Here is a 19,217-nt window from a genome sequence, read left to right as displayed (position 1 = left end):
GTGTGAAAAAGCTCAGCGTAGGTACAACCGGGGAGTTTTCCCTACAGAGTTTAAAGGGGATCTTGACTTAAAGTAGGGTGGGATTATTTTTATGCTCTATGGTATATTTTAGTGGAAAGAAGTTTCATTTGTTTTTGATAAGTGAGGGGAAACTCACTTTTTTTGAGTATCTGAAGTGACTTAGAAAAGGCAAAATAAGACTCAGAGCTTTTGACGGTGTATTCTCATACACAGCCTCAACCTTTCTCCTGTTTTGCTGACAGATTTCGAAGAGAATTTCCTGTAAGATAAAGATGGTTGTTTTTTGTACATTAAATTACAAGAGATTAGAAACATTCCCTTTTCTTCAAATTGTGTTGGCAGTTTGATCTGTAGGAGGTGATCGAAGCTTCAGCTTTGAACTAATTACTATAGCTTAAGTTTCTGTCTGAAAGTTTCATTTTAAGTTCATTTGAAGTATATACAGGAAAGATGAGAGAGAGAGGGAAGGATTGTAACAAATATGGTGTATTAGCTCAGATTGTATTTGGAATTTTCTTCCTCAAATAATATTAATTATAAAAGATGTGAAAATAAGCCCGTAACTATGTTTTCTTGGGGTGTTTTTCTTTCCTACTTATTAAAACTGAATCCATGAGAATGTCTGGAAATATAAAAATAATTTTAGAAGATGATATTTGCAAGCATTTTGGTCTGTTATTAACATGAGACTGTACTTGGGGGGGGATGTGTGAGAAGGTCTTTCACAGATACTTCATCTAGCCAAAGTTGATACCCCATTTCACAGCACAGCCTCTGTCAGTGATGAGTCCCTAAGTGTATAATGACAGATGTCCCCAGCTCTGTACTATTGCCAATTAGTAAAATTATAAAATCGATTTCTATCTTACAAATAGGGAACTTTGGTTCTTAAAGTTCCAGGGCAAGCCCAGTTTTTGTCGATTGTTTTAGCTAAGACTTCATTCTTTGATCATCGTATTGTCCTTGTAAGCCGTCTAACAGGTCAGGAATATTTAGTCAATGCCTGGATGTGAGAATTGTTCCGTGATGATCTTTAAGACACCTATTGTCCATCCTTTTGTGATGTGCCTGCCTCGATAGAAATGCCGTCTGTGATTTGATTTCTGCTTCTCGTGAAGTTCAAGGGGGATGAATGGAGTTATTAAAAGGAGCCATGCCATGTTGAGAGGGTGGGGTGCGAGGTGTGTCTGGTAGGAGTTGGTGTGTGGGGGTGGAGGCGTAGGGAGGGCTGTAGGTACGTAGCACATTGTAGTGACTCCTGCCTCTTCCCAATCCTCTCTCCCCACCTCCAGTTCCATACCCCGGCCTTTATATCCCTGGATCCCTAGACCTGCCTTGTATCCTCCCTTCCTTAACACCCACCTCTCCCTGAGTTCCCTAATGTGCCTTGGTGGTTTGGAAAGAAAATGCTATTTGAATCCAGGAGTTGCTGAACAGGGGGTAGAGGAGCAGTGCAGACACTCTCTGTCCATTTCCTCGGCGTACCCAGCCAAGCACCAGGCACAAGGCTTAACATTAATCAGAGCAGCTGCGTGGAGATCAGACAGCGGGCCTTATGAGTAATTTCATATACGCCAAGTTTTTTAGCGTGGTTTTCCCGAGAATCCCTTTTGTGATAAAACTCACTGTAGCAGGCACATGCCTGTGGTGGTTTAATTTAATGACACGAGAAGCAAGGATGGTAGGAAGGAGATGGAGAAGAGAAGGAGTTAGCTAGTACACAATTCATGTGAGAGAAACATTTTGCAGGCTAGACAGTCCTCCGAAGATTTTGTTTGCTTTAAGATTTGGTGTGAGGCAAAGGCAAATGTTTCATATTATTCCTATTCTACTACAAATAATGGGTAAAAGGTGAAAGAATTGTACCACTGGCACCGTCCCTGTTGTAGAAAAGCCAGAGGTGTGAGGGACAGGAACGGGAGTTATCCAAAAACGACTTGCAATACATATTCTAGGGTTTTTAAGTATGTGCTCTCCTGTAGAGGAGTTGTGGGACTCAGAAACCACACAGGTAAATAAACAGCTCAACCCAAGTTAACACATTTCAGCTAAGAATTATAACAGCCTCTTTGCCTCCCCTATCCCACCCCACCCTGCTAGAGCTTCGGTAAAGGGTCATTTCAACCAACATGAGTTTCACGTTCTTTCCTTTTTCTGCGTCTACCTTCTGGTTGGGTATATACAACCAAAATGAGAGAATCAAACGAGCAAAGGAAAGGAACATGTAACGTTCCCAAGAATGGGTTATCTCCCTTCAAATAATCACCATGTTGGTCTTCATCTTGGGGGATCCTTAGACCTTCTTTTATCCCTGTTGTTGGGAGGGAGGGGAGGTGATGCCTGGTTCTACGTAATAAACTTTAGTAGACACTGTCTATTTTAGTGTATGGAGGGTGGGGTAAAATAGGAATTGTTCTAGAGACATAAAAGATAACGACAATAGAAAAACACAAAAGTAGGAACTATGTGAAACAAATATAGGAGGAGTGGGGAAATGAAAAGGGTATTAGGCAAACTGGACAAGCAGGGATGCAGTCTTTGAAGGTGGGAAAGTAGTGGGGGCCATTAAAGACACAGGTGCTAGAACTAGACCCCTGGGTTTGAAACCTGAGAACTCCATTTGCTAAATGTGTGACTGGGAGAAATGTACCTCAATCCCTCTGAGCCTCAGTTTTCTCATCTGTGAAATGGAAATAATAATAGAGACCATTTGAAAGGGTATTTGTAATGTATAGAGGAGGCAGCCCACGAGCACTGGGCCCATGGAAAGTGCTCATCGTGTGTTTGCTTAAATTATGGATGGGGTCTTAATAGCTTTAAGTGACAGAATAGGAAAGAGAGCTCTACACTTGGAACTTCTAGTTGCATTGGGAATATTTCAGTACATGAAATGGCTGAAAAGTTAAGCAAGACAGATCAAAGCCACTCAGAAATCTTGGAGATTGTTAATTCAATTCTTCGGTCTGGAAAAAATAGATATCTCTTAAAATTCTGTTTGCTGTAGAGGCCATTGAAGCATTACTGTAAAGATCTAGGACAAAAAAGGTACGTTTGGGCAGAAAGTTTTTGCTAGAGGCTTTTTTAAGCACCATAAAATTGGGACACATTATTGAGAACCTCTTATGGTCACCAAAAGGTAAAAGCCATAAAGTGAATGTATAATATTCATGTGTAATCAATTTGTGAATAGATTATTCTATAGCATATTTTCATCCAGTCAGGACAGATCTTTTCTCTTTATACAACTAATCTGATCTGTGTCAGAATTCACAAATTTGGACTATTTTAAAATAAGAACCTGTTTCCAAATGTCCTTCAATGGAGGAACAGTTAACCAGACACTGGTACATCCATACCATGGAATATTACTCAGCAATAAAAAGTAACAAACTATTGACACATGCAATAACTTAGGTGGATCTCAGGGGAATTACAGTTAATGGAAAAAGCTAGCCTCAAAAAATTACATATTATATGTTTCCATTAATGTAACATTCTTGATATGACAAAATTATAGGGATGGAGAGCCGACTAGTAGTTGCCAAGAGTTAGGGTTGGTGGAGGGGCTGGAAGTAGCTATAAAGAGGTATTGTGAGTAATCCTTCTGGTGATGGAATAGTCTGTATCTTGATTGTGGTGGTGACCACACAAATCTACATATATGTTACATTTTAGAGAACTAAACACATACACACAATGAGTGCCTATAAAACTGGTGAAATAAACTCTGTGGTTTGTATCAGTGTCAGTTTCTTGATTTGATGTTGCATTATAACTATGAAAGATGTTACCTTTGGAGGAAACTGAGTGAAGAGTACGAAGGACCTCCCTGTGCAATTTTATGCAACCTTTTGTGAATCTATAATTATTCCTCCCCGCCCAGATTGAAAAATCAAAGATATGTTTAATTTCTAATTTGATTTTAAGTTAGTTGATTTCCACAATCCTACCCTGACAAGACAAGGTTCTCCCCTTTCAGGCACCCATGATAATCACTGAAAAGATCGACCGACTGACTGCTTTTTGAATGTGAGCATCTTAGGGTCAACAACTGCATACTACCCCGAAATTCATAAATTCACTGGATTCCATGGCTACCAGATGAAGATTCAATGACAGAAACCTTTATGTGTGATTAGGTGAACTCTAAAAAGCATGAAGAATGACTTGTCCACAGCCTTTAAGAACTTAGCCAGCACGACCTCAAATGTTTTGTTTTGATCACAGCCTATCTGTTGAGGTCTTCTGATCACACTGAAAGAGGAATTGGGCAGTCACTGATCTGAATCCTTGTTCCATGTAGTACCAGCTCCCTTATCACTATCGCTGTAACCTTTCTATCTCAACCAGATGGCAAAACAGGGAGGAGAGGCATTTGGCTGCAGTAGACTGTTCAGAACTGGGGCGCCCCAACCAGGTGGAAGTTGTCTCAAAGAAGGTCTTTGTTGCCTATGGCCACCACTGAACAGTGACTACAGTCTGAATGTGTGTGACATCCTGGTGTGGGAGTTTGTATTTAGCTTGTAGATCTTCCAAGGAGTGTGATGTTTTTGAGGAATAATAACTGATTTGTCTGGGCCCTTTTCTGCCCATATTTTGAATTTAGATTTTTTTTTTCCATTCCAGTTTAAACCTGGTAAGCTTACTGAACATGCTGCTTTCTGCCCCTATGTTTTAGTTAGTTGGTTAGTCAGTGAGTTAGCTGGTAAGTTACAGCCAGTTGTGCTTTTAGTTTAGAAAACAGAGTGTGGAAGATTTTGCTGTAGATTTAGGGGATCTTTAGGTAATTTGTAAATGCACATTGTTGATGTAAGAAGGAATGTGTCCTCAGGAGATCTGTGGCCAGAGCTGGATTGTTTCACAAATTTAAGGGTAGTGCTGACATAGGAATATGTATAGCATACAGTATTTAGAGAGATGGTATGCATAAAAGAGTGGTAATCCTCTGCATTTGTGTGACGCCTAAAAAGTTTTCAAACCAGATCACATGCATCTTTTTGTTATCTCACTCCAGGTAGAGCAGGAATGTGGGACAATTTCCAACTACATTTTTTTTTTAAACAAATAAAGAACCAAAGGAGACTAGAAGGGCCATGACTTATTCAAGGTCCCTACTACAGGAAGCGGGGAATCAAAGACGAGTTATAAAATTTTTTTTTTTTTTTGCGGTACGTGGGCCTCTCACTGTTGTGGCCTCTCCCGTTGCAGAGCACAGGCTCCGGACGCGCAGGCTCAGCGGCCATGGCTCACGGGCCTAGCTGCTCCGCAGCATGTGGGATCTTCCCAGACCGGGGCACGAACCCGTGTCCCCTGCATCGGCAGGCGGACTCTTAACCACTGCGCCACCAGGGAAGCCCGAGTTATAAAATTTTTATTTTGGTGCTCTTTTCCCTGGAACCCACTGCCTCTACACACACCCTTGATACCAAAGAAATATGACAAATTCTATTTCTCCTTTACATTGGCTTTAGATATTGGAAAGAATCTATGTTTATGGTGAGATCTAGGTTTATTTTCTGCCATCAGAGGCTCACATGGGTGAGAGATTGACCTTGAGAAATGTCAGTGAAAGGATCATTCTAATGGCCATTGATCTTTTGAATATATGGTTAACAGAGTTTATAAACCCTTTTTTCCCTTATAGAACTAGATAATGTAAGACAAGACTGCCTACTAAGTAGGCAGTAGTGCCTGATGTTGACTTACTATTCAGAAGAATTAAAACTTTTTTCGTTTGAATATTCATTCTATTTTAGTGGTTTGATTAACCTTCTCTTTAGTGGTTTGATTAACCTTCTTATTGGTCAGATAATCTGTCTGATGAAGGAAGTATTGCTCTTTCTAGGGCAAGAATCCAACATAATTTCTCACTAAATGATAAAATAATAAATATTAAATAAGTAATAAAATAATAAAATAGTCATGAGCACAGCCCTCTCTGTAATTCTTCTCAGTATACATCATCTTAGTTGTCTCCTGTTTTTGCCTTAGTTTTTTTCATCTGTTACAATACCATAGATTAAAATAATCTTATCATTGGGATCAAAATTGTTTCAGTTGAAGTAGAAAGGTTCTTAATGACAAACACTACTCTTAAATAAATCATTTTAACTAATTTATCCCTTTGCTTTATTTCAAAAAAAATTATGTAAGTTGATTTATTGCTTGCATTATACCCCAGAGCCCTGGAAGAATTAATATTTTCTCTTCCAATCATTATGTGACAGCAGCTTGAGGACAAATAGAACCCAGGAGCTGATGTTTACATAAAGACTTAGGACACAGAACAATTTATGCCTTTTCTTATTTGAAAAAGTTGAGTCACACAGGAAGGTCTTAGAGGACATCAGGAAACAGAATAGCCTAATAATTTTGATAATTAGGATTCTTCTGACACTGGGATGGCTTATATAGAGCGTATCAGGTCCATAGACAACTGTATGTCTCACACAACCAAAAATATCCTTGCTTGGTCCTAACAAGAAGAAGAAAGTATTCGTGTTTGGCGTTAAGTGGTGGTAAGTGAAAACTTCTAATTTATAAACCCAGGAAAATTCTACTTTAGGTGAGAAGAATATCAGTAGGTTCAGAAATAAGTAATCCACAATTGCTTTGTACTTTAGTATTTTCCCAAATTCTTCTAGATATTGCGAGAAAACCCATCTCTTTCTTCTCTCTCTGTTGTCATCATCAAGCATTTATCTTGCATCTGTTTGGTCAAAGACCTAACACTTTAAGGCGTGTGTGGGAAAGAGTATGGGAAGGGTCTTCCTCTTTTCTATGTTTAGCCTTCATGCTTGGAATCCCCTTATTCCAAAAATATCTTCTTGGGGAAACCCAAACAATGTGCTAAAATTAATACCCCAAAAGGAAATGAACTGGAGTTGACCTTTGCAACTTCCCACTCCTTGTTTCCTGCTATTCTAGTGACTTTCTCAAAAATGGCACTTGTCCATCCCTGGTCTGGTTATCAGAGTTGAAGCTGATTTCCTGACCATGAGATGCAGGAGTGAGGGGCACAGGACTTTGAGCAAAATGGTAGGTTTGGCAAGTCAAGATTAGAGATGACAGACACAAAAGAATGCATTCGTTATGATTCTGTTTCCACGAAATGCTAGAATAGGCAAAATGCCCTGTAGGAACAGAGAGCATGTTAGTGGTGGCCCAGGAGGGGACCGGCAGCAAAAGGACATGAGAGAAATTTTTGGGTGACAAAACTGTCTTATGTCTTGATTATGTTGGTGGTGACACAGGTGTAGACACTTGCCAATACTCAGTGACTTTCCATGTGAAATGGATACATTTTATCATACATAATTTATATCTCAATAAAGTTGATTAAAAAAATTGTGATTAGAATACAATTTGAAAATCATTACTGCCATCTCCTTGCTTGTCCTTTAATCTTGTCTTCAGGACAGAGGAAATGACAATATTTGGGGGCAATATTTTGATAGCAAGCACCACTGTTTATGTTTTATAAGATTAAAATGTCCATGTAATACCACTGAAGATAATTTATCTCATGAAGCAGGATTGTTCTGTTTAATTTGAGATATTGACATTCTGTTCTTCAAGTTATCCTATGCCTGCGGGTAGAAATATTCGTTTGACTTAAAAATATTTACATGTTAGTTTCATTGCTGCCCTGCTAAGAGTGTGAATAATCACCCAACGAGTTACTCCCATGTCTTCTTGATTCAAATCACACACTTTTTTTACAAAAAAAAATTATTTATTTATTTTTGGCTGTGTTGGGTCTTCATTTCTGTGCAAGGGCTTTCTCTAGTTGCGGTGAGCGGGCCTCTAGTTTCTTCATCGCGGTGTGCGGGCCTCTCACTGTCGCGGCCTCTCCCGTTGCGGAGCACAGGCTCCAGATGCACAGGCTCAGTAGTTGTGGCTCACGGGCCTAGTTGCTCCACGGCATGTGGGACCTTCCCGGGCCAGGGATCGAACCCATGTCCCCTGCATCGGCAGGCGGATTCTCAACCACCACGCCACCAGGGAAGCCCTGAAATCTCACACCTTTGTATGGCTTTCCTGGCAGATTCCTTTGGTGTCCCTGCCCAGCTTTGGTATGAGAACAGCCACTCACCCCGGAAAAGAATCCTCAGCAAGCAGAAATGGCTCATATTCACTTGCCCTCTGCTTCCTGATTACAAAATGTTCCTAATCAGAACTGGCTCCTGTTAAGCCTTTGCAATCTTTATTAGATGCAGCATGGCGTTTCCTTGCCTGTACATGCTCTTTTCTTTTTTCTTTTTAATTGTCTCAGGAATACCATCTTACGTTACACATAAGGTCGTCAGAAATAAATAAGAGATTTATCTGCTGACAAATATAATGATCCCTTTGAAAAACTAGATTGTGGTTGCTATAGTTAGGCTTTAGAGGCAAATATAAAAGTTGTGATTTTCCAATTATTTTGCAGGACTCATTTCAAAGAGATTCTAGGTGAATGGCAACCCTTTAACTAGTATTTAAAATGTGAACTTTGAAAAGATATACGTACCCCCATATTCATTGCAGCACTATTTACAAGAGCCAAGACATGAAAACAACCTAATTGTCCATCAACAGATGAATGGGTAAAGATGTGGCATGTGTATGTATATATATATATATATATATATATATATATATATATATATATATACACACACACATACACAGTTGAGTTCTGAACAACATGGGTTTGAACTGCATGGGTCCACTCATACACAGACTTTTTTTGATAGTAAATACTACTGTACTACATGATCCACACTTGGTTGAATCCACGGATGCAGAACCTTGGGTATGAAGGAACCATGGATACGGAGGGCCAACTAAAAGTTATAGCAGATTTCCGACTGCATAGAGGGTCAATGCCCCCAACTCCCACGTTGTTTCAGAGTCGACTGTACCATGGAGTATTATTCAGCCATAACAAAGAAGGGAATCCTGCCTTTTGTAACAACATGGATAGACTTAAAACACTAACCCATAGATACAGAGAACGGACTGGTGGTGGCCAGAGGTGAGGGTAGGGGTTGGGGAGGGGAGGGCAGCACGTGAGTAAAGGTGGTCAGAAAATACCCAAAATGTATATGTATTGGAGCTGGAGGATAAAACTACTCCAGAAATGTGTAAAAAGTGGGACCACATGACTGAATGTAAGAGGAAATAGGGAGAAGAAAGAAGAAAGAGAAGAGAAGAAGAAAGAAAGAAAGACATACATAGTATGTCCTCTGAGTGGGAGCAAAACAGTGTGTACATACATGTGCTGGGGGCATGTGAGGCCTTCCAGGGACTGGAAAGTGTAAATTCATCTGGCACATTCGTTGCCAGGAGGACCCAATCCATAATAACTGACTGACTGCCATATGAGAAAATTGTACCATATTTCAACTGCTGCCTAATGGATCTGTAAAACCTTAAACCAGGTGGATCTCTGAGTTTTAATGAAGCACACAACTCTGTGTTAGTTATGGGACCAAACTCTGGAAGTATGATGCATTGGAAGGGAAGTGGTTTTATGCTTTCTTCTTTGTTAAAACGAAATGATAAAGACCACTGACTTACCCAAAGGAAGACCAGTGCCCATAGATTTTTTTTTTTTATCATGTACATACTTGAAAAGATTTTCTCCTAACAAAATAAAAGAGGCAGACTTGGGATTTGGCTTGCTTTTAGAGCTCACAGCAGTACAGTTAAACTGAATTTCTCTTCCTCCCTCTGGCTTCCTTTGTTTTTCTCCAGACTTAGCACTTTGAAACAAACACTGAACAGTACGGGACATGGTATTTCCTGGGTAATGTCATTGACTGTGAGCTTTGTTTATTAAGCATGACATTAGGGCACTGAGAGATCTTATATGGCTTCCTCTTGTACCATACAGATTACACACACACACACACACACACACACACACACACGCTCATTTTGCCCTTATTTTGGTTGTCTTTCCTCACTCTTTAGGAGAAAGCAGGGCAAGGAGTGTTTTCCCCCTTATGTGTGTTCACAGATTTCATACTTTTCCATTTTCTTTTCTCTTTTCTTTCAGTTGTGATTTTTTTTAGTAGCAGAGGGGTGAGGGAGGTCGAGGAGTGTAGGTGGAAGGATAGGACTTTAGCAGTAAAATGCCAGAAAGACCCTTTTGACAGTAACATAAGAAATTATGTTTTATTATGTTTTAAAACATGAATGGGGGGAGGGAAATGTTAAAGGGGAAATACTATGTAATTGAAGCTGCTAACTAGTCTATGGTCAGTGCCAGGCAGAGTTTGGTTGGCAAGGGCGCTGCTCTAAGATGTCATTTGATATCAATCCCAGTCTCCCTGCCTCCCTGGCCCCTGTCTTTCCTCCTTCCCCACAGTACGTGAGCAGGTTAAAATCCAGGATGTAAGGACTTGTATCATTGACCCTAAAACTGTTTTAGAAAATCAGATTCCATTGTTCACTCATTCAGAAGTCATTACTGCTTTTCTTAAAACAGGTCTCTGAAATTCCTGAGGGAATGGGGCAACTTGATGGTTGACATGTGTTGATACATGAGTAATCTTTAGGTCAATAAAGGTTAATGATAGGGACTGGTTGGTTATATGTAAGTTTAAGTATGGCCTGGCTCAAATATGAGAATAGGGTCTCTACATTTCTTCTTAAATTATCTTAATTTAAAAGAGAAGATTTTTTAATTATTGGCATAAAAATTGATCAGTTGTAATTATTCATCTGTGTTCATTCATAATCTGTGACTACTTGTATATCATGCTATCTCTGTGGTTATAATAGGAAAGTCAAATAACTCCTCCTGGAGCTTACCATTTAAAGCAAGATGTCAGAGGCGTAACTTTATTTTTAGTTACTTATTTTGTTAACGTCTTTATTGGAGTATAATTGCTTTACAATGGTGTGTTAGTTTCTGCTGTATAACAAAGTGAATCAGCTATACATATACATATATCCACATATCTGCCCCCTCTTGCGTCTCCCTCCCACAGAGGTGTAACTTTACATAGCCATGCAGATACATCCTTCTACAAAGTTAGACCTGAGGTAGTTACGCAACCATGATCAGCAGGAAGCAGTGATAATTTGAATTAGTACAGTAGTTCTTGAGTAGTAGGTTGTGTGTTTACCTTTTGAGAAATGTGTGCTTTTCTGACTCGTACATTTTAGACATAGCTTTCTTTTAGGTCCTGGGTCTATGGGACAGTTTGTCCTTTGCTTTGAAGCCATTTGTGCTGGACTGCCTATAGTTTCCATCTTGATGAATTTCTAGACCCTGAGCTCACCTGCTCCTAGGCTCCTTAGCTCTGGGAGCACATTTTTTGCAGAATTTGCTCTAGGATGGTGGTTGAGTCCAAAGTGCTTTTTCTATCCTTTACACGGCATATGGGATGGGCTTATGCACCCAAAGAGCCTGGGTACCATTGTTACATTTGAGTGCCCATTTAGAATATTTGTTGAATGAGCGCAGTGCCTGGCAAGGATAGGAAATATTGAGCTATCCCTTTGCCTAATGAAAAAGGTAGTTTTTATTTTTATTTATTTGTTTTAAAAGGTAGTTTTTAAGTAGAATAATCCTCTTATGTGTATTTTGATTTTGATTTGATTTTGTCTTTAGGCTAGAGAGAGTTGTATGGAAGGATTTTTCCTTTCCTCCTGCCATGACTCTGTGCAATGAGCTGGTTTTCTCCTTTTGTTTCAGATCTGTCAGGGACCAAGGCCACCTGGTTGAGTTGGAAACACTAGGGTGTGTGATCTTCACTGGGTCTCCTGCAGTCGGCAGTAGCGGTGGCTGAGTGGGAAGGCTTCATGCTCGTTGTGGTCAGAGCCCACAGCTTTTGAACCCAGCCTGGTGACTGGGCTCTGCCACCAGTGCCGGGGAGGGAGGTGGCAGAGAGATGAGCGTGTGGGGTCAGAGCGGGGGGGAGGAAAAATCGGCTAATGGACCATCGATCACCCAAGGTTACCGTTGTGAGGGGGACCTTGGGGGGGCCCGGAATCTGTGCCCTAGTGTCAGATAACGTTGATTCAAGGGGCCAAAGCTTAATGTTGTTCTCAACCAAGAGTTGGAAGCTCTCCAAGGGCGTCTTCGAGGGCCTTTGTCGTTTTCCTTTTCTTGAGCAGCTTCTCTCTCACCGGCCTCCCAAGCGTTGCAACTCACGCCGTCAGGTCTTCAGTTCTGTCCTTTCAGGCGCTGGAGTCCATCTTTTCTGGTACATGTTTAAAGGCTGTAGCAGCGTCTGCCGTTTATTCATCTTGGGCTTCTTTCTGTGTCCCACTCTGCCAGCTGGGTGAACAGGGGGAGCTGGCAGCAAGGGAAGGGACCAGAGGGAAGGTGGTGAAAGGCGTGCTCAGAGGTATCTGGCTTTGGTTTTTCCAGAGTTTGATAGCATTCGGCTTAGTGACCACAATTCAATTATAAGCACCACACAGCCATCCTGAGTGACTATATTCTTGCCAAAAACTGCTGTGTAAAGGCGGCTGCATTTTTGTTATCCTTGCCTGATGGATTTTTAAGTATATTAACCACATACATTCACACAAAGGGGAAAATTTACTACCTAAACAGGGGGACCTAAATCCCCCAGGCTAAGTAAACCCAAATGAAAACACAAGAACTGCATTTACAGGCCTCCCAAAGATAAGAATTCAACCTTTATAAAGGTTCCTTCAAATGAAAAATGGATGGTAGAGCTGCTAATGGCCCAGTAGCCTGGGAAGGTAACTCTTCCCTAATGTGCAAGGCCCTCGGATCTGTTCCAGCTTCTCGGGATAGAGGATTTTCACCCCAGGCTTCTGCACAGGTCTGGGCCTAGAAGGTCCCGTTGTGGCCTTCAAGATTTTACGACCACCTTGGAGGACAGACCATCTTGGCAGTTTTTGTGTTGCCTCTGTTTCGTGTGTGTGTGCATGTGTATGTGTGTGTGTGTGTGTGTAAAAGAGAGAGAGAGAGCTTCCTGTGTGTGTCAGTCTATAGGGAGAGAGGCAAGGGCCAAGGTAGGGGAGAGTGTGTTTATCTCCAGCTTTTTCCAGTTAGAATTGGTTGAGATGGGAGACTGAAGGGAACTTAGTCTTCTGAAACAGTGGGAGGTGTAAGTCTTCTTCTTAAGCTTGGAGGAAGAGTTAGGAAGCTAAGAATTTACCTAGTAGAATCACTCCTGCATGTGTTTCTCTGCAGAAATAGGTTATCCATTAGGGCAAATGGGAGGCAATAGATCTCGCTCAGCACGTTCTCAGACTTCTGGTGGTATGGACCGTCTCTGAATCTCGCTACCAGTAAATCCTGCCACTATATTAAGGACAAGTCACAACATGCAGGTGAATTCATGTCTCTGTTGTAAATCATTTGAATATTATTTTTAAATAAATATGGTGGGTTAGGAAAGGGGTTAATTACAAAGGGGGTGAGGGAATTTTTTGAGGCGATGGAACTCTTCTATATCTTGGTTGTGGTAGTAGTTACATGACTATGCATTTGTCAAATTTCATAGAACTGCAATATTAAAAAGGGTGAATTTTACCATCTGTAAATTGTAACTCAACAAACCTGACCTCCCTAAAATTACAAATGAATAAATAAATAATGAATGAATGAATATTTCTTTCACTTGTCTCGTTGCTGCTTTGCCAGCCAACCAGCCCTTTAGACGATGCCTCCTTTTCAAAGGAAGGACACCACGTGGTCAGCTCCAGCCTATGAGCTCATGATGCCAGTAAGGCTGTTCCAGAAAAACCAAAGATGGTGTGCATTTCCTTCTGGGGCAGATGACCTAATCCTCCAGGTAGCAATGCCCTTGTATGGTTAACACAGGTAGGGAAATGCTTAGCTTCATGCTGACTCACCAGGTAAAGAATCATCTCTCTGAATGAGTCAGAATCACAAATGTGTTCTGTACAGTCTCATGTGTCCTGCATTGTGAAAGACTCAAAGCACCAATGAGGGCAGACGCTTGCAGGTCTCACTGGCCCTATATGGATAACATCCGCAATCTGCAGCTCCCCCATTTCCTGGCATGGTCCTGTTGAATTCAAGCCCTCTAGCTCAGTCAGTCACATACCCAGTTAGGCACAGGAGAAACTAATTTAAATTTATGCTCTACTAATGTTGTTTATTCAGTTCTAGGTAAACCTAATAATTGTAGAATAAAATGTTTCAGTGTTAAGTATATTTCTGGACGTATTTCTGGAAAGGAGGTGTGTGTGTGTGTGTGTGTGTGTGTGTGTGTGTGTGTGTGTAAGGATCCAGAATTAAAACAGGTTCGGGTAATGTAAAATACCACAGAAAGTAGGGGTTTCCAAGGAAAACATGGGGAAACGCTGTAGGAGAATCTAATGTATGCTATAGCTTTTAAAAGGAAACATTAATAGTGAAACATGCCCTCAAAGGGCAAGTCAGTAATAAATTTCGTGTCAGAAATTACCTGTCAGTAGGATTATGTTAAATAATGTTGAATTGTTATTAGTTGGAAGGGAAAGAGGAGAGTAACTTTCTCAAAAGTGTTCAAAGAGTGTCATGTTTCACACACAAATCCCATTATTGTTTAACAGGACTTTTGTGCTTAACCCTTCTCCAAGATGTATTGAAAATTTTGACCATTTTAGTTCATTCTCCAAATGCAGTCATTAAAGAAAAGAAGCCAAAGTTTCTATGCAGGAATTTGGAATTACCCAGAGGACTAGCGTATCTGATTAGACATCCATTGTAGAGTGTCCTGATTGATAAATGTATGCCTGCTTGCTGGAACCACAAAGAAAAATATCTTCACTTCTTTGCCTCAGCAAAGCAGTAATGAAATAGTGGAGGCCTCACCATTTCAACATTTTGAGCATTTTGCTTGTTTTGGCCAAATAACTAAAAATGTATTTTCCCCTTGAAGAAAGTCTCATTGCAAATGTGTGAATTTTTAAGGTTCACTGCAATATATTTGGTCTGAAACTGAGTGCACTCATTGAGCCAGGGCCCAGAACCCCACCCTAGATTCAAAGAAGATGGGGACTACTGGGAACAGAGTGGGAAACACAGCTGAGGCTTAAATGTGAGCTAACACATCGTCACTGGGCTTTTTACAAGGGCTGCTTATGACTCATAGGTGTCAAATCATCAAGCCATTACTCCTAGAATAAAAGATCACTTCAACTTGATGTGAACGGAAGGAAGGGTGATTGCTCCATTGGATTTGGGTTTTTGAAGGACAGAGTTAGAGGTAAGCTTTGGGATCCCTCCATGTACTTTGATTTGACCCCTTGATTACTGATCATTACCTACCTTGGGTCCCTTTTGGAAACTGTCATATTTGATGACATATTTGACTTCATGACATTCACACAAGATCTTGCCAGTGAGTGACTGCCTGACTGCATTAGGCATTTGTGGACATCTTTATTTCTTCAGGTCAGCAAATCTCAATATTTTTAAATTACCCCAGCAGTAATTTACAAATGGTCTTGGAGTGGCTTAGAGTCATAGATAAACTTTCCAATGTGCAAGCCACTGCATCCTTTGGGGGCAACTTAGAATCCGGGGAGGCTTCTTGCGAGCCTGGAGCATTCTGATCTGCTTCAGGAATGCTGTCTTGAGGGTGAGTACCCTGGCCATTTCAAAGCTTGTTCAGATGGCAGTCATTTGTGCTAGCCATTTGGGATTTAATCTTGCAGTTATGGAAAGATCTTTTAATTACATTGCAAAATATATAATTTCATAATGTCTTGTTATGATTAGTTACAACATACAGAGGCTAGGCTGCTGCTGTCACTCATAATATACTTGGTGAGACCAAGACCAAGTCAGTGAGACCATGCCTTTTTCATGAGATACCACGCTCACCACCAGCAGGCTTGCTGTCCTGGTCTAGTCTTGCTTCAATTGAAAAGGGTTGGATACTCTTGTTGTCACTTCGGAGAGATTCCTCATGCTCCAGTCATAATGAGGGACACCTGCATTTCCAAAAGCTTCTTACCTTCATGTGAAATCCCTTCCTGGCTTTCAGCATTTTTTTAAACAATTAAGCAAAACTATCTTATGTTATAATTGTGAACAAAACTTCTTAAATATTTTAATTATAGAAATTTCAAGTATTATGTAAGTACAAAGATCAGGATAATGACCCAGCATGAACCTACCACCCAACTTAAACAATTATCAGCTCACAACTGGTCATGTTTCATCGGTGTCTCTACCCACTTCCAGCCTCTCCCAAGGTTATTTGAAGCATATCCCAGATATCATAGCATTTTATCCATAAGTATATCAGCATGTAAGTATGAAAGATAAGTATTCTTTAAAGAAAAGTAACCATGATACCATATTTTCACCTAAGAAGTTACCCATAGTTTCTTAATATTTTAAAATATCCTTCAAATTTCCTTGTTTGTTTCATAGGATTTTGGCCCTTTATTTTTTAAATTAATTAATTCACTTTATATTTCTTATATAAAAATGCTACAGTGGTGGCCATAGATGGAGCCTGGGCTCTCTACAGGGAGACTCTGGTGTGAGTCTGTGGGAGATGTCTCTGGATTCCTGATAGGGAGACTTGGTGAACACGGTCTCTTTTCAGAGATCAGGGTGAGAGAGCTGTAAGTCTTGGAGATGGCATCATAGTTGCCCAGGTTGGCAGTGCAGCCCCTGGTCGAGGTGTGACAGTCATCCATACTGGCCATCAGCAGCAACTTCTTGAGTGCAGAGGCCAAGATGATGCCAGTGCCTCTGGGGGTGGGAAGAGGCACTCAGCATGGAGGCTGGTGCCTTGCAGGGACAGTGTGGGACCTGCCTGTCTTCTTCTCCCAGTAGCATTGTCGCACGGGGACAGTGGAGAGCTTGATCGGGATGATGGCCCCTAGAATGGCCCTGGCAACCTCCTTGGAGCACTTAATACTCAGACCGACATGGCCGTAGTAGTCCCAGATGGCAACAGAACCTGGTCCACTGGCTAGTGTAGGTCTGCTTTTGCATGGACATAATCTTCAAAACCTCATCCTTGAGGCACATCCCCAGGAGAAAGTCAGTGATTTCAGATTCCTTGATGGGAAAGGAGAAGAGAGGAATCTCCTCCAGGGATTTGGTCTCCCTGTCCTTGATCAGGTGGCCCAGCTCGGCCTTGCTTCCTTGAACTCTGTGATGTGGGCTGGGCTGTTGCTGCAGCCAGGAGTACCCCAGGAGTACGGGTATACCTCTGCCATTTGGTGCTTTCCCAGATAAGTGCCCTTTATTTTAATCGGGACTGAAATAAGGTCTGTACATTAAAATTGGTTGACATGTCTTCTTACACGCTTTTAAATCACAGATCTGTTCCCCCCCCTTTTTTTTGTTTTGCCTTGAAATTTATTTGTTGAAGAGTTTGTAGAGTTTTGTACAAAGTGAATATTGTTGATTCCATTTTCATGGTGTCAGTTTAACTAGTTCCTTTGTTTCTTGTATTTCTCATAAATTGGTAATTTGGGCTTTCTAGACTTCATTTAACATCAAGTTCAATTTTTTGGCAAGAGCACTTCATAGGCAATGTGGGATACTTCTGTCAGGAGGCACCAAAATCTGCTCGTCTCTCTTTGGGATGCTGGCAGTCATTGACAATCCTCACCTAGATCCATTACATCTTTGGGGATTGCAAAATGGTGAAGTATATTTCTATCATTCCTTCTTCACTTATTAGCTGGAATACTTCTGTAAGGAGGACCTACCTTCAACTATGTGACTACCTGGAAGTCCAGTTCAAAACTTCCTACAGTCTGTGGCTCATTTATTTTAATGTCAGAGAGATGTCCTTTTACCCAGTAAGTACCCACAAACAACCCTTCACCAGTAAAAGGCTGTAGCATGCAGCAGGAAAAACCAAACCAGGACCTCAGGAGTCGTGGCTCTACCTCTGAGATCTGTATGATGTTGAACAAGCTATGTAATTTCTTAGAGCTGGCAGGTTCCAGGCCCCTACCTACACTTCAACCAGAGAAGCAGTTTTTTCTTAACTTCATTTGAACAAATCAAGCCATGACTTTTAAAAAAAATTTTATTTTATTGAAGTATAGTTGATTTACAATGTCATGTTAATTTCTACTGTACAGCAAAGTGATTCAGATATATATTTATATATTATTTTTCATATTCTTTTCCATTATGGTTTATCACAGGATATTGAATGTAGTTCCCTGTGCTATACAGTAGGCATTGTTGTTTATCCATTCTACATATAATAGTTTGCATCTACTAACCCCAAATTCCCAGTCCATCCCTCCTCTAACCCCCCTTCCCTTTGGCAACCACAAGTTTGTTCTCTATGTCTATGAATCTGTTTCTGTTTCATAGATAAGTTCATTAGTGAGGCCATGGCTTTTAAAAATCGTATATAGTCTATCACTAAGGTCTCTTTCAGCTAAGACATTTTATGATTTTCATTTAGGGTAAAAAAATATATAAGTCCCCATCAGGATATTTAGGATCCAGTGACCACGAAGAGCTAAGTGTTATTTCTAAGAATGTGTTATTTCATTTATTCATCCATCAGTTCAGTAGTTCATTTATATTTTTATTCTTTAAACAAAGGTTTATGCTATCTAAGTCGCTATAAAGTCTAAAGCTTGGGAGTGGGCACTGTGGGCAATAACCTTTAGGGGATCTCCTGGGGGTACCATTCTTGAAGCCTCAGCCTGAAGTTCAGAGAGTTGAGGAAAGGATGCTGGAATTCTTGGAAGTCTTTATTGATATCATCCATAAGAATGATTCCATGTACTTGAGAACTGTATTTGGAATTTTACCCATGGAAAGCCTCCACAGGGGAGCCTGTGTAGGGGATGCTTAACAATATCCCTGAGAGGGAAAAGCAATTCAGAAGAACATCCGAAGAACTCTCGTTAATTGTTTACATGACAAAGTTAATCTCAAATTGTAGAGGAAAAATACAATAAACGATCCTACTTCGAAATTCCCTGTCCACCTGTCCCTCAGTTCTCTGTGCAGAGAACTCTCATCCATACAACTAATGAGTGAGTACAGGTTAGAAGCACAAAATCTAGTTTTAGCACAGTCCCAGGTTCCAAATAGGAAATGTGGACTCTGCTTTCTCATTAGTGCGCCTAAAATTCCTCTCTGGGTATGTGTATTCAGAGTGGCTCGGGTCGAGGGGGTGAGTAGAAGGAGGAAAGCAGAAAACACAATTCCAAAATCCACCATTGGAATCACACTGGCTTGTGACAGAATGAGCACAAAAATAAAG

At 40.7% G+C, this 19,217-nt stretch overlaps 1 pseudogene; it reads right to left on the bottom strand.

Moving 5' to 3' along the window:
- Window positions 1-16,484: 16,484 nt before the first annotated feature.
- LOC111183128 (small ribosomal subunit protein uS5 pseudogene) lies at window positions 16,485-17,575 on the bottom strand (annotated as a pseudogene).
- Window positions 17,576-19,217: the final 1,642 nt, after the last annotated feature.

Source organism: Delphinapterus leucas, chromosome 9 (assembly GCF_059928025.1).
Source record: "Delphinapterus leucas isolate spDelLeu-1000000601 "Yukka" chromosome 9, BTC_Dleu_Yukka2, whole genome shotgun sequence".
Lineage (NCBI taxonomy): Eukaryota > Metazoa > Chordata > Mammalia > Artiodactyla > Monodontidae > Delphinapterus > Delphinapterus leucas.
Note: the sequence above shows the minus strand (reverse complement) of the source record. Positions and strands in the feature narration are given on the sequence as shown.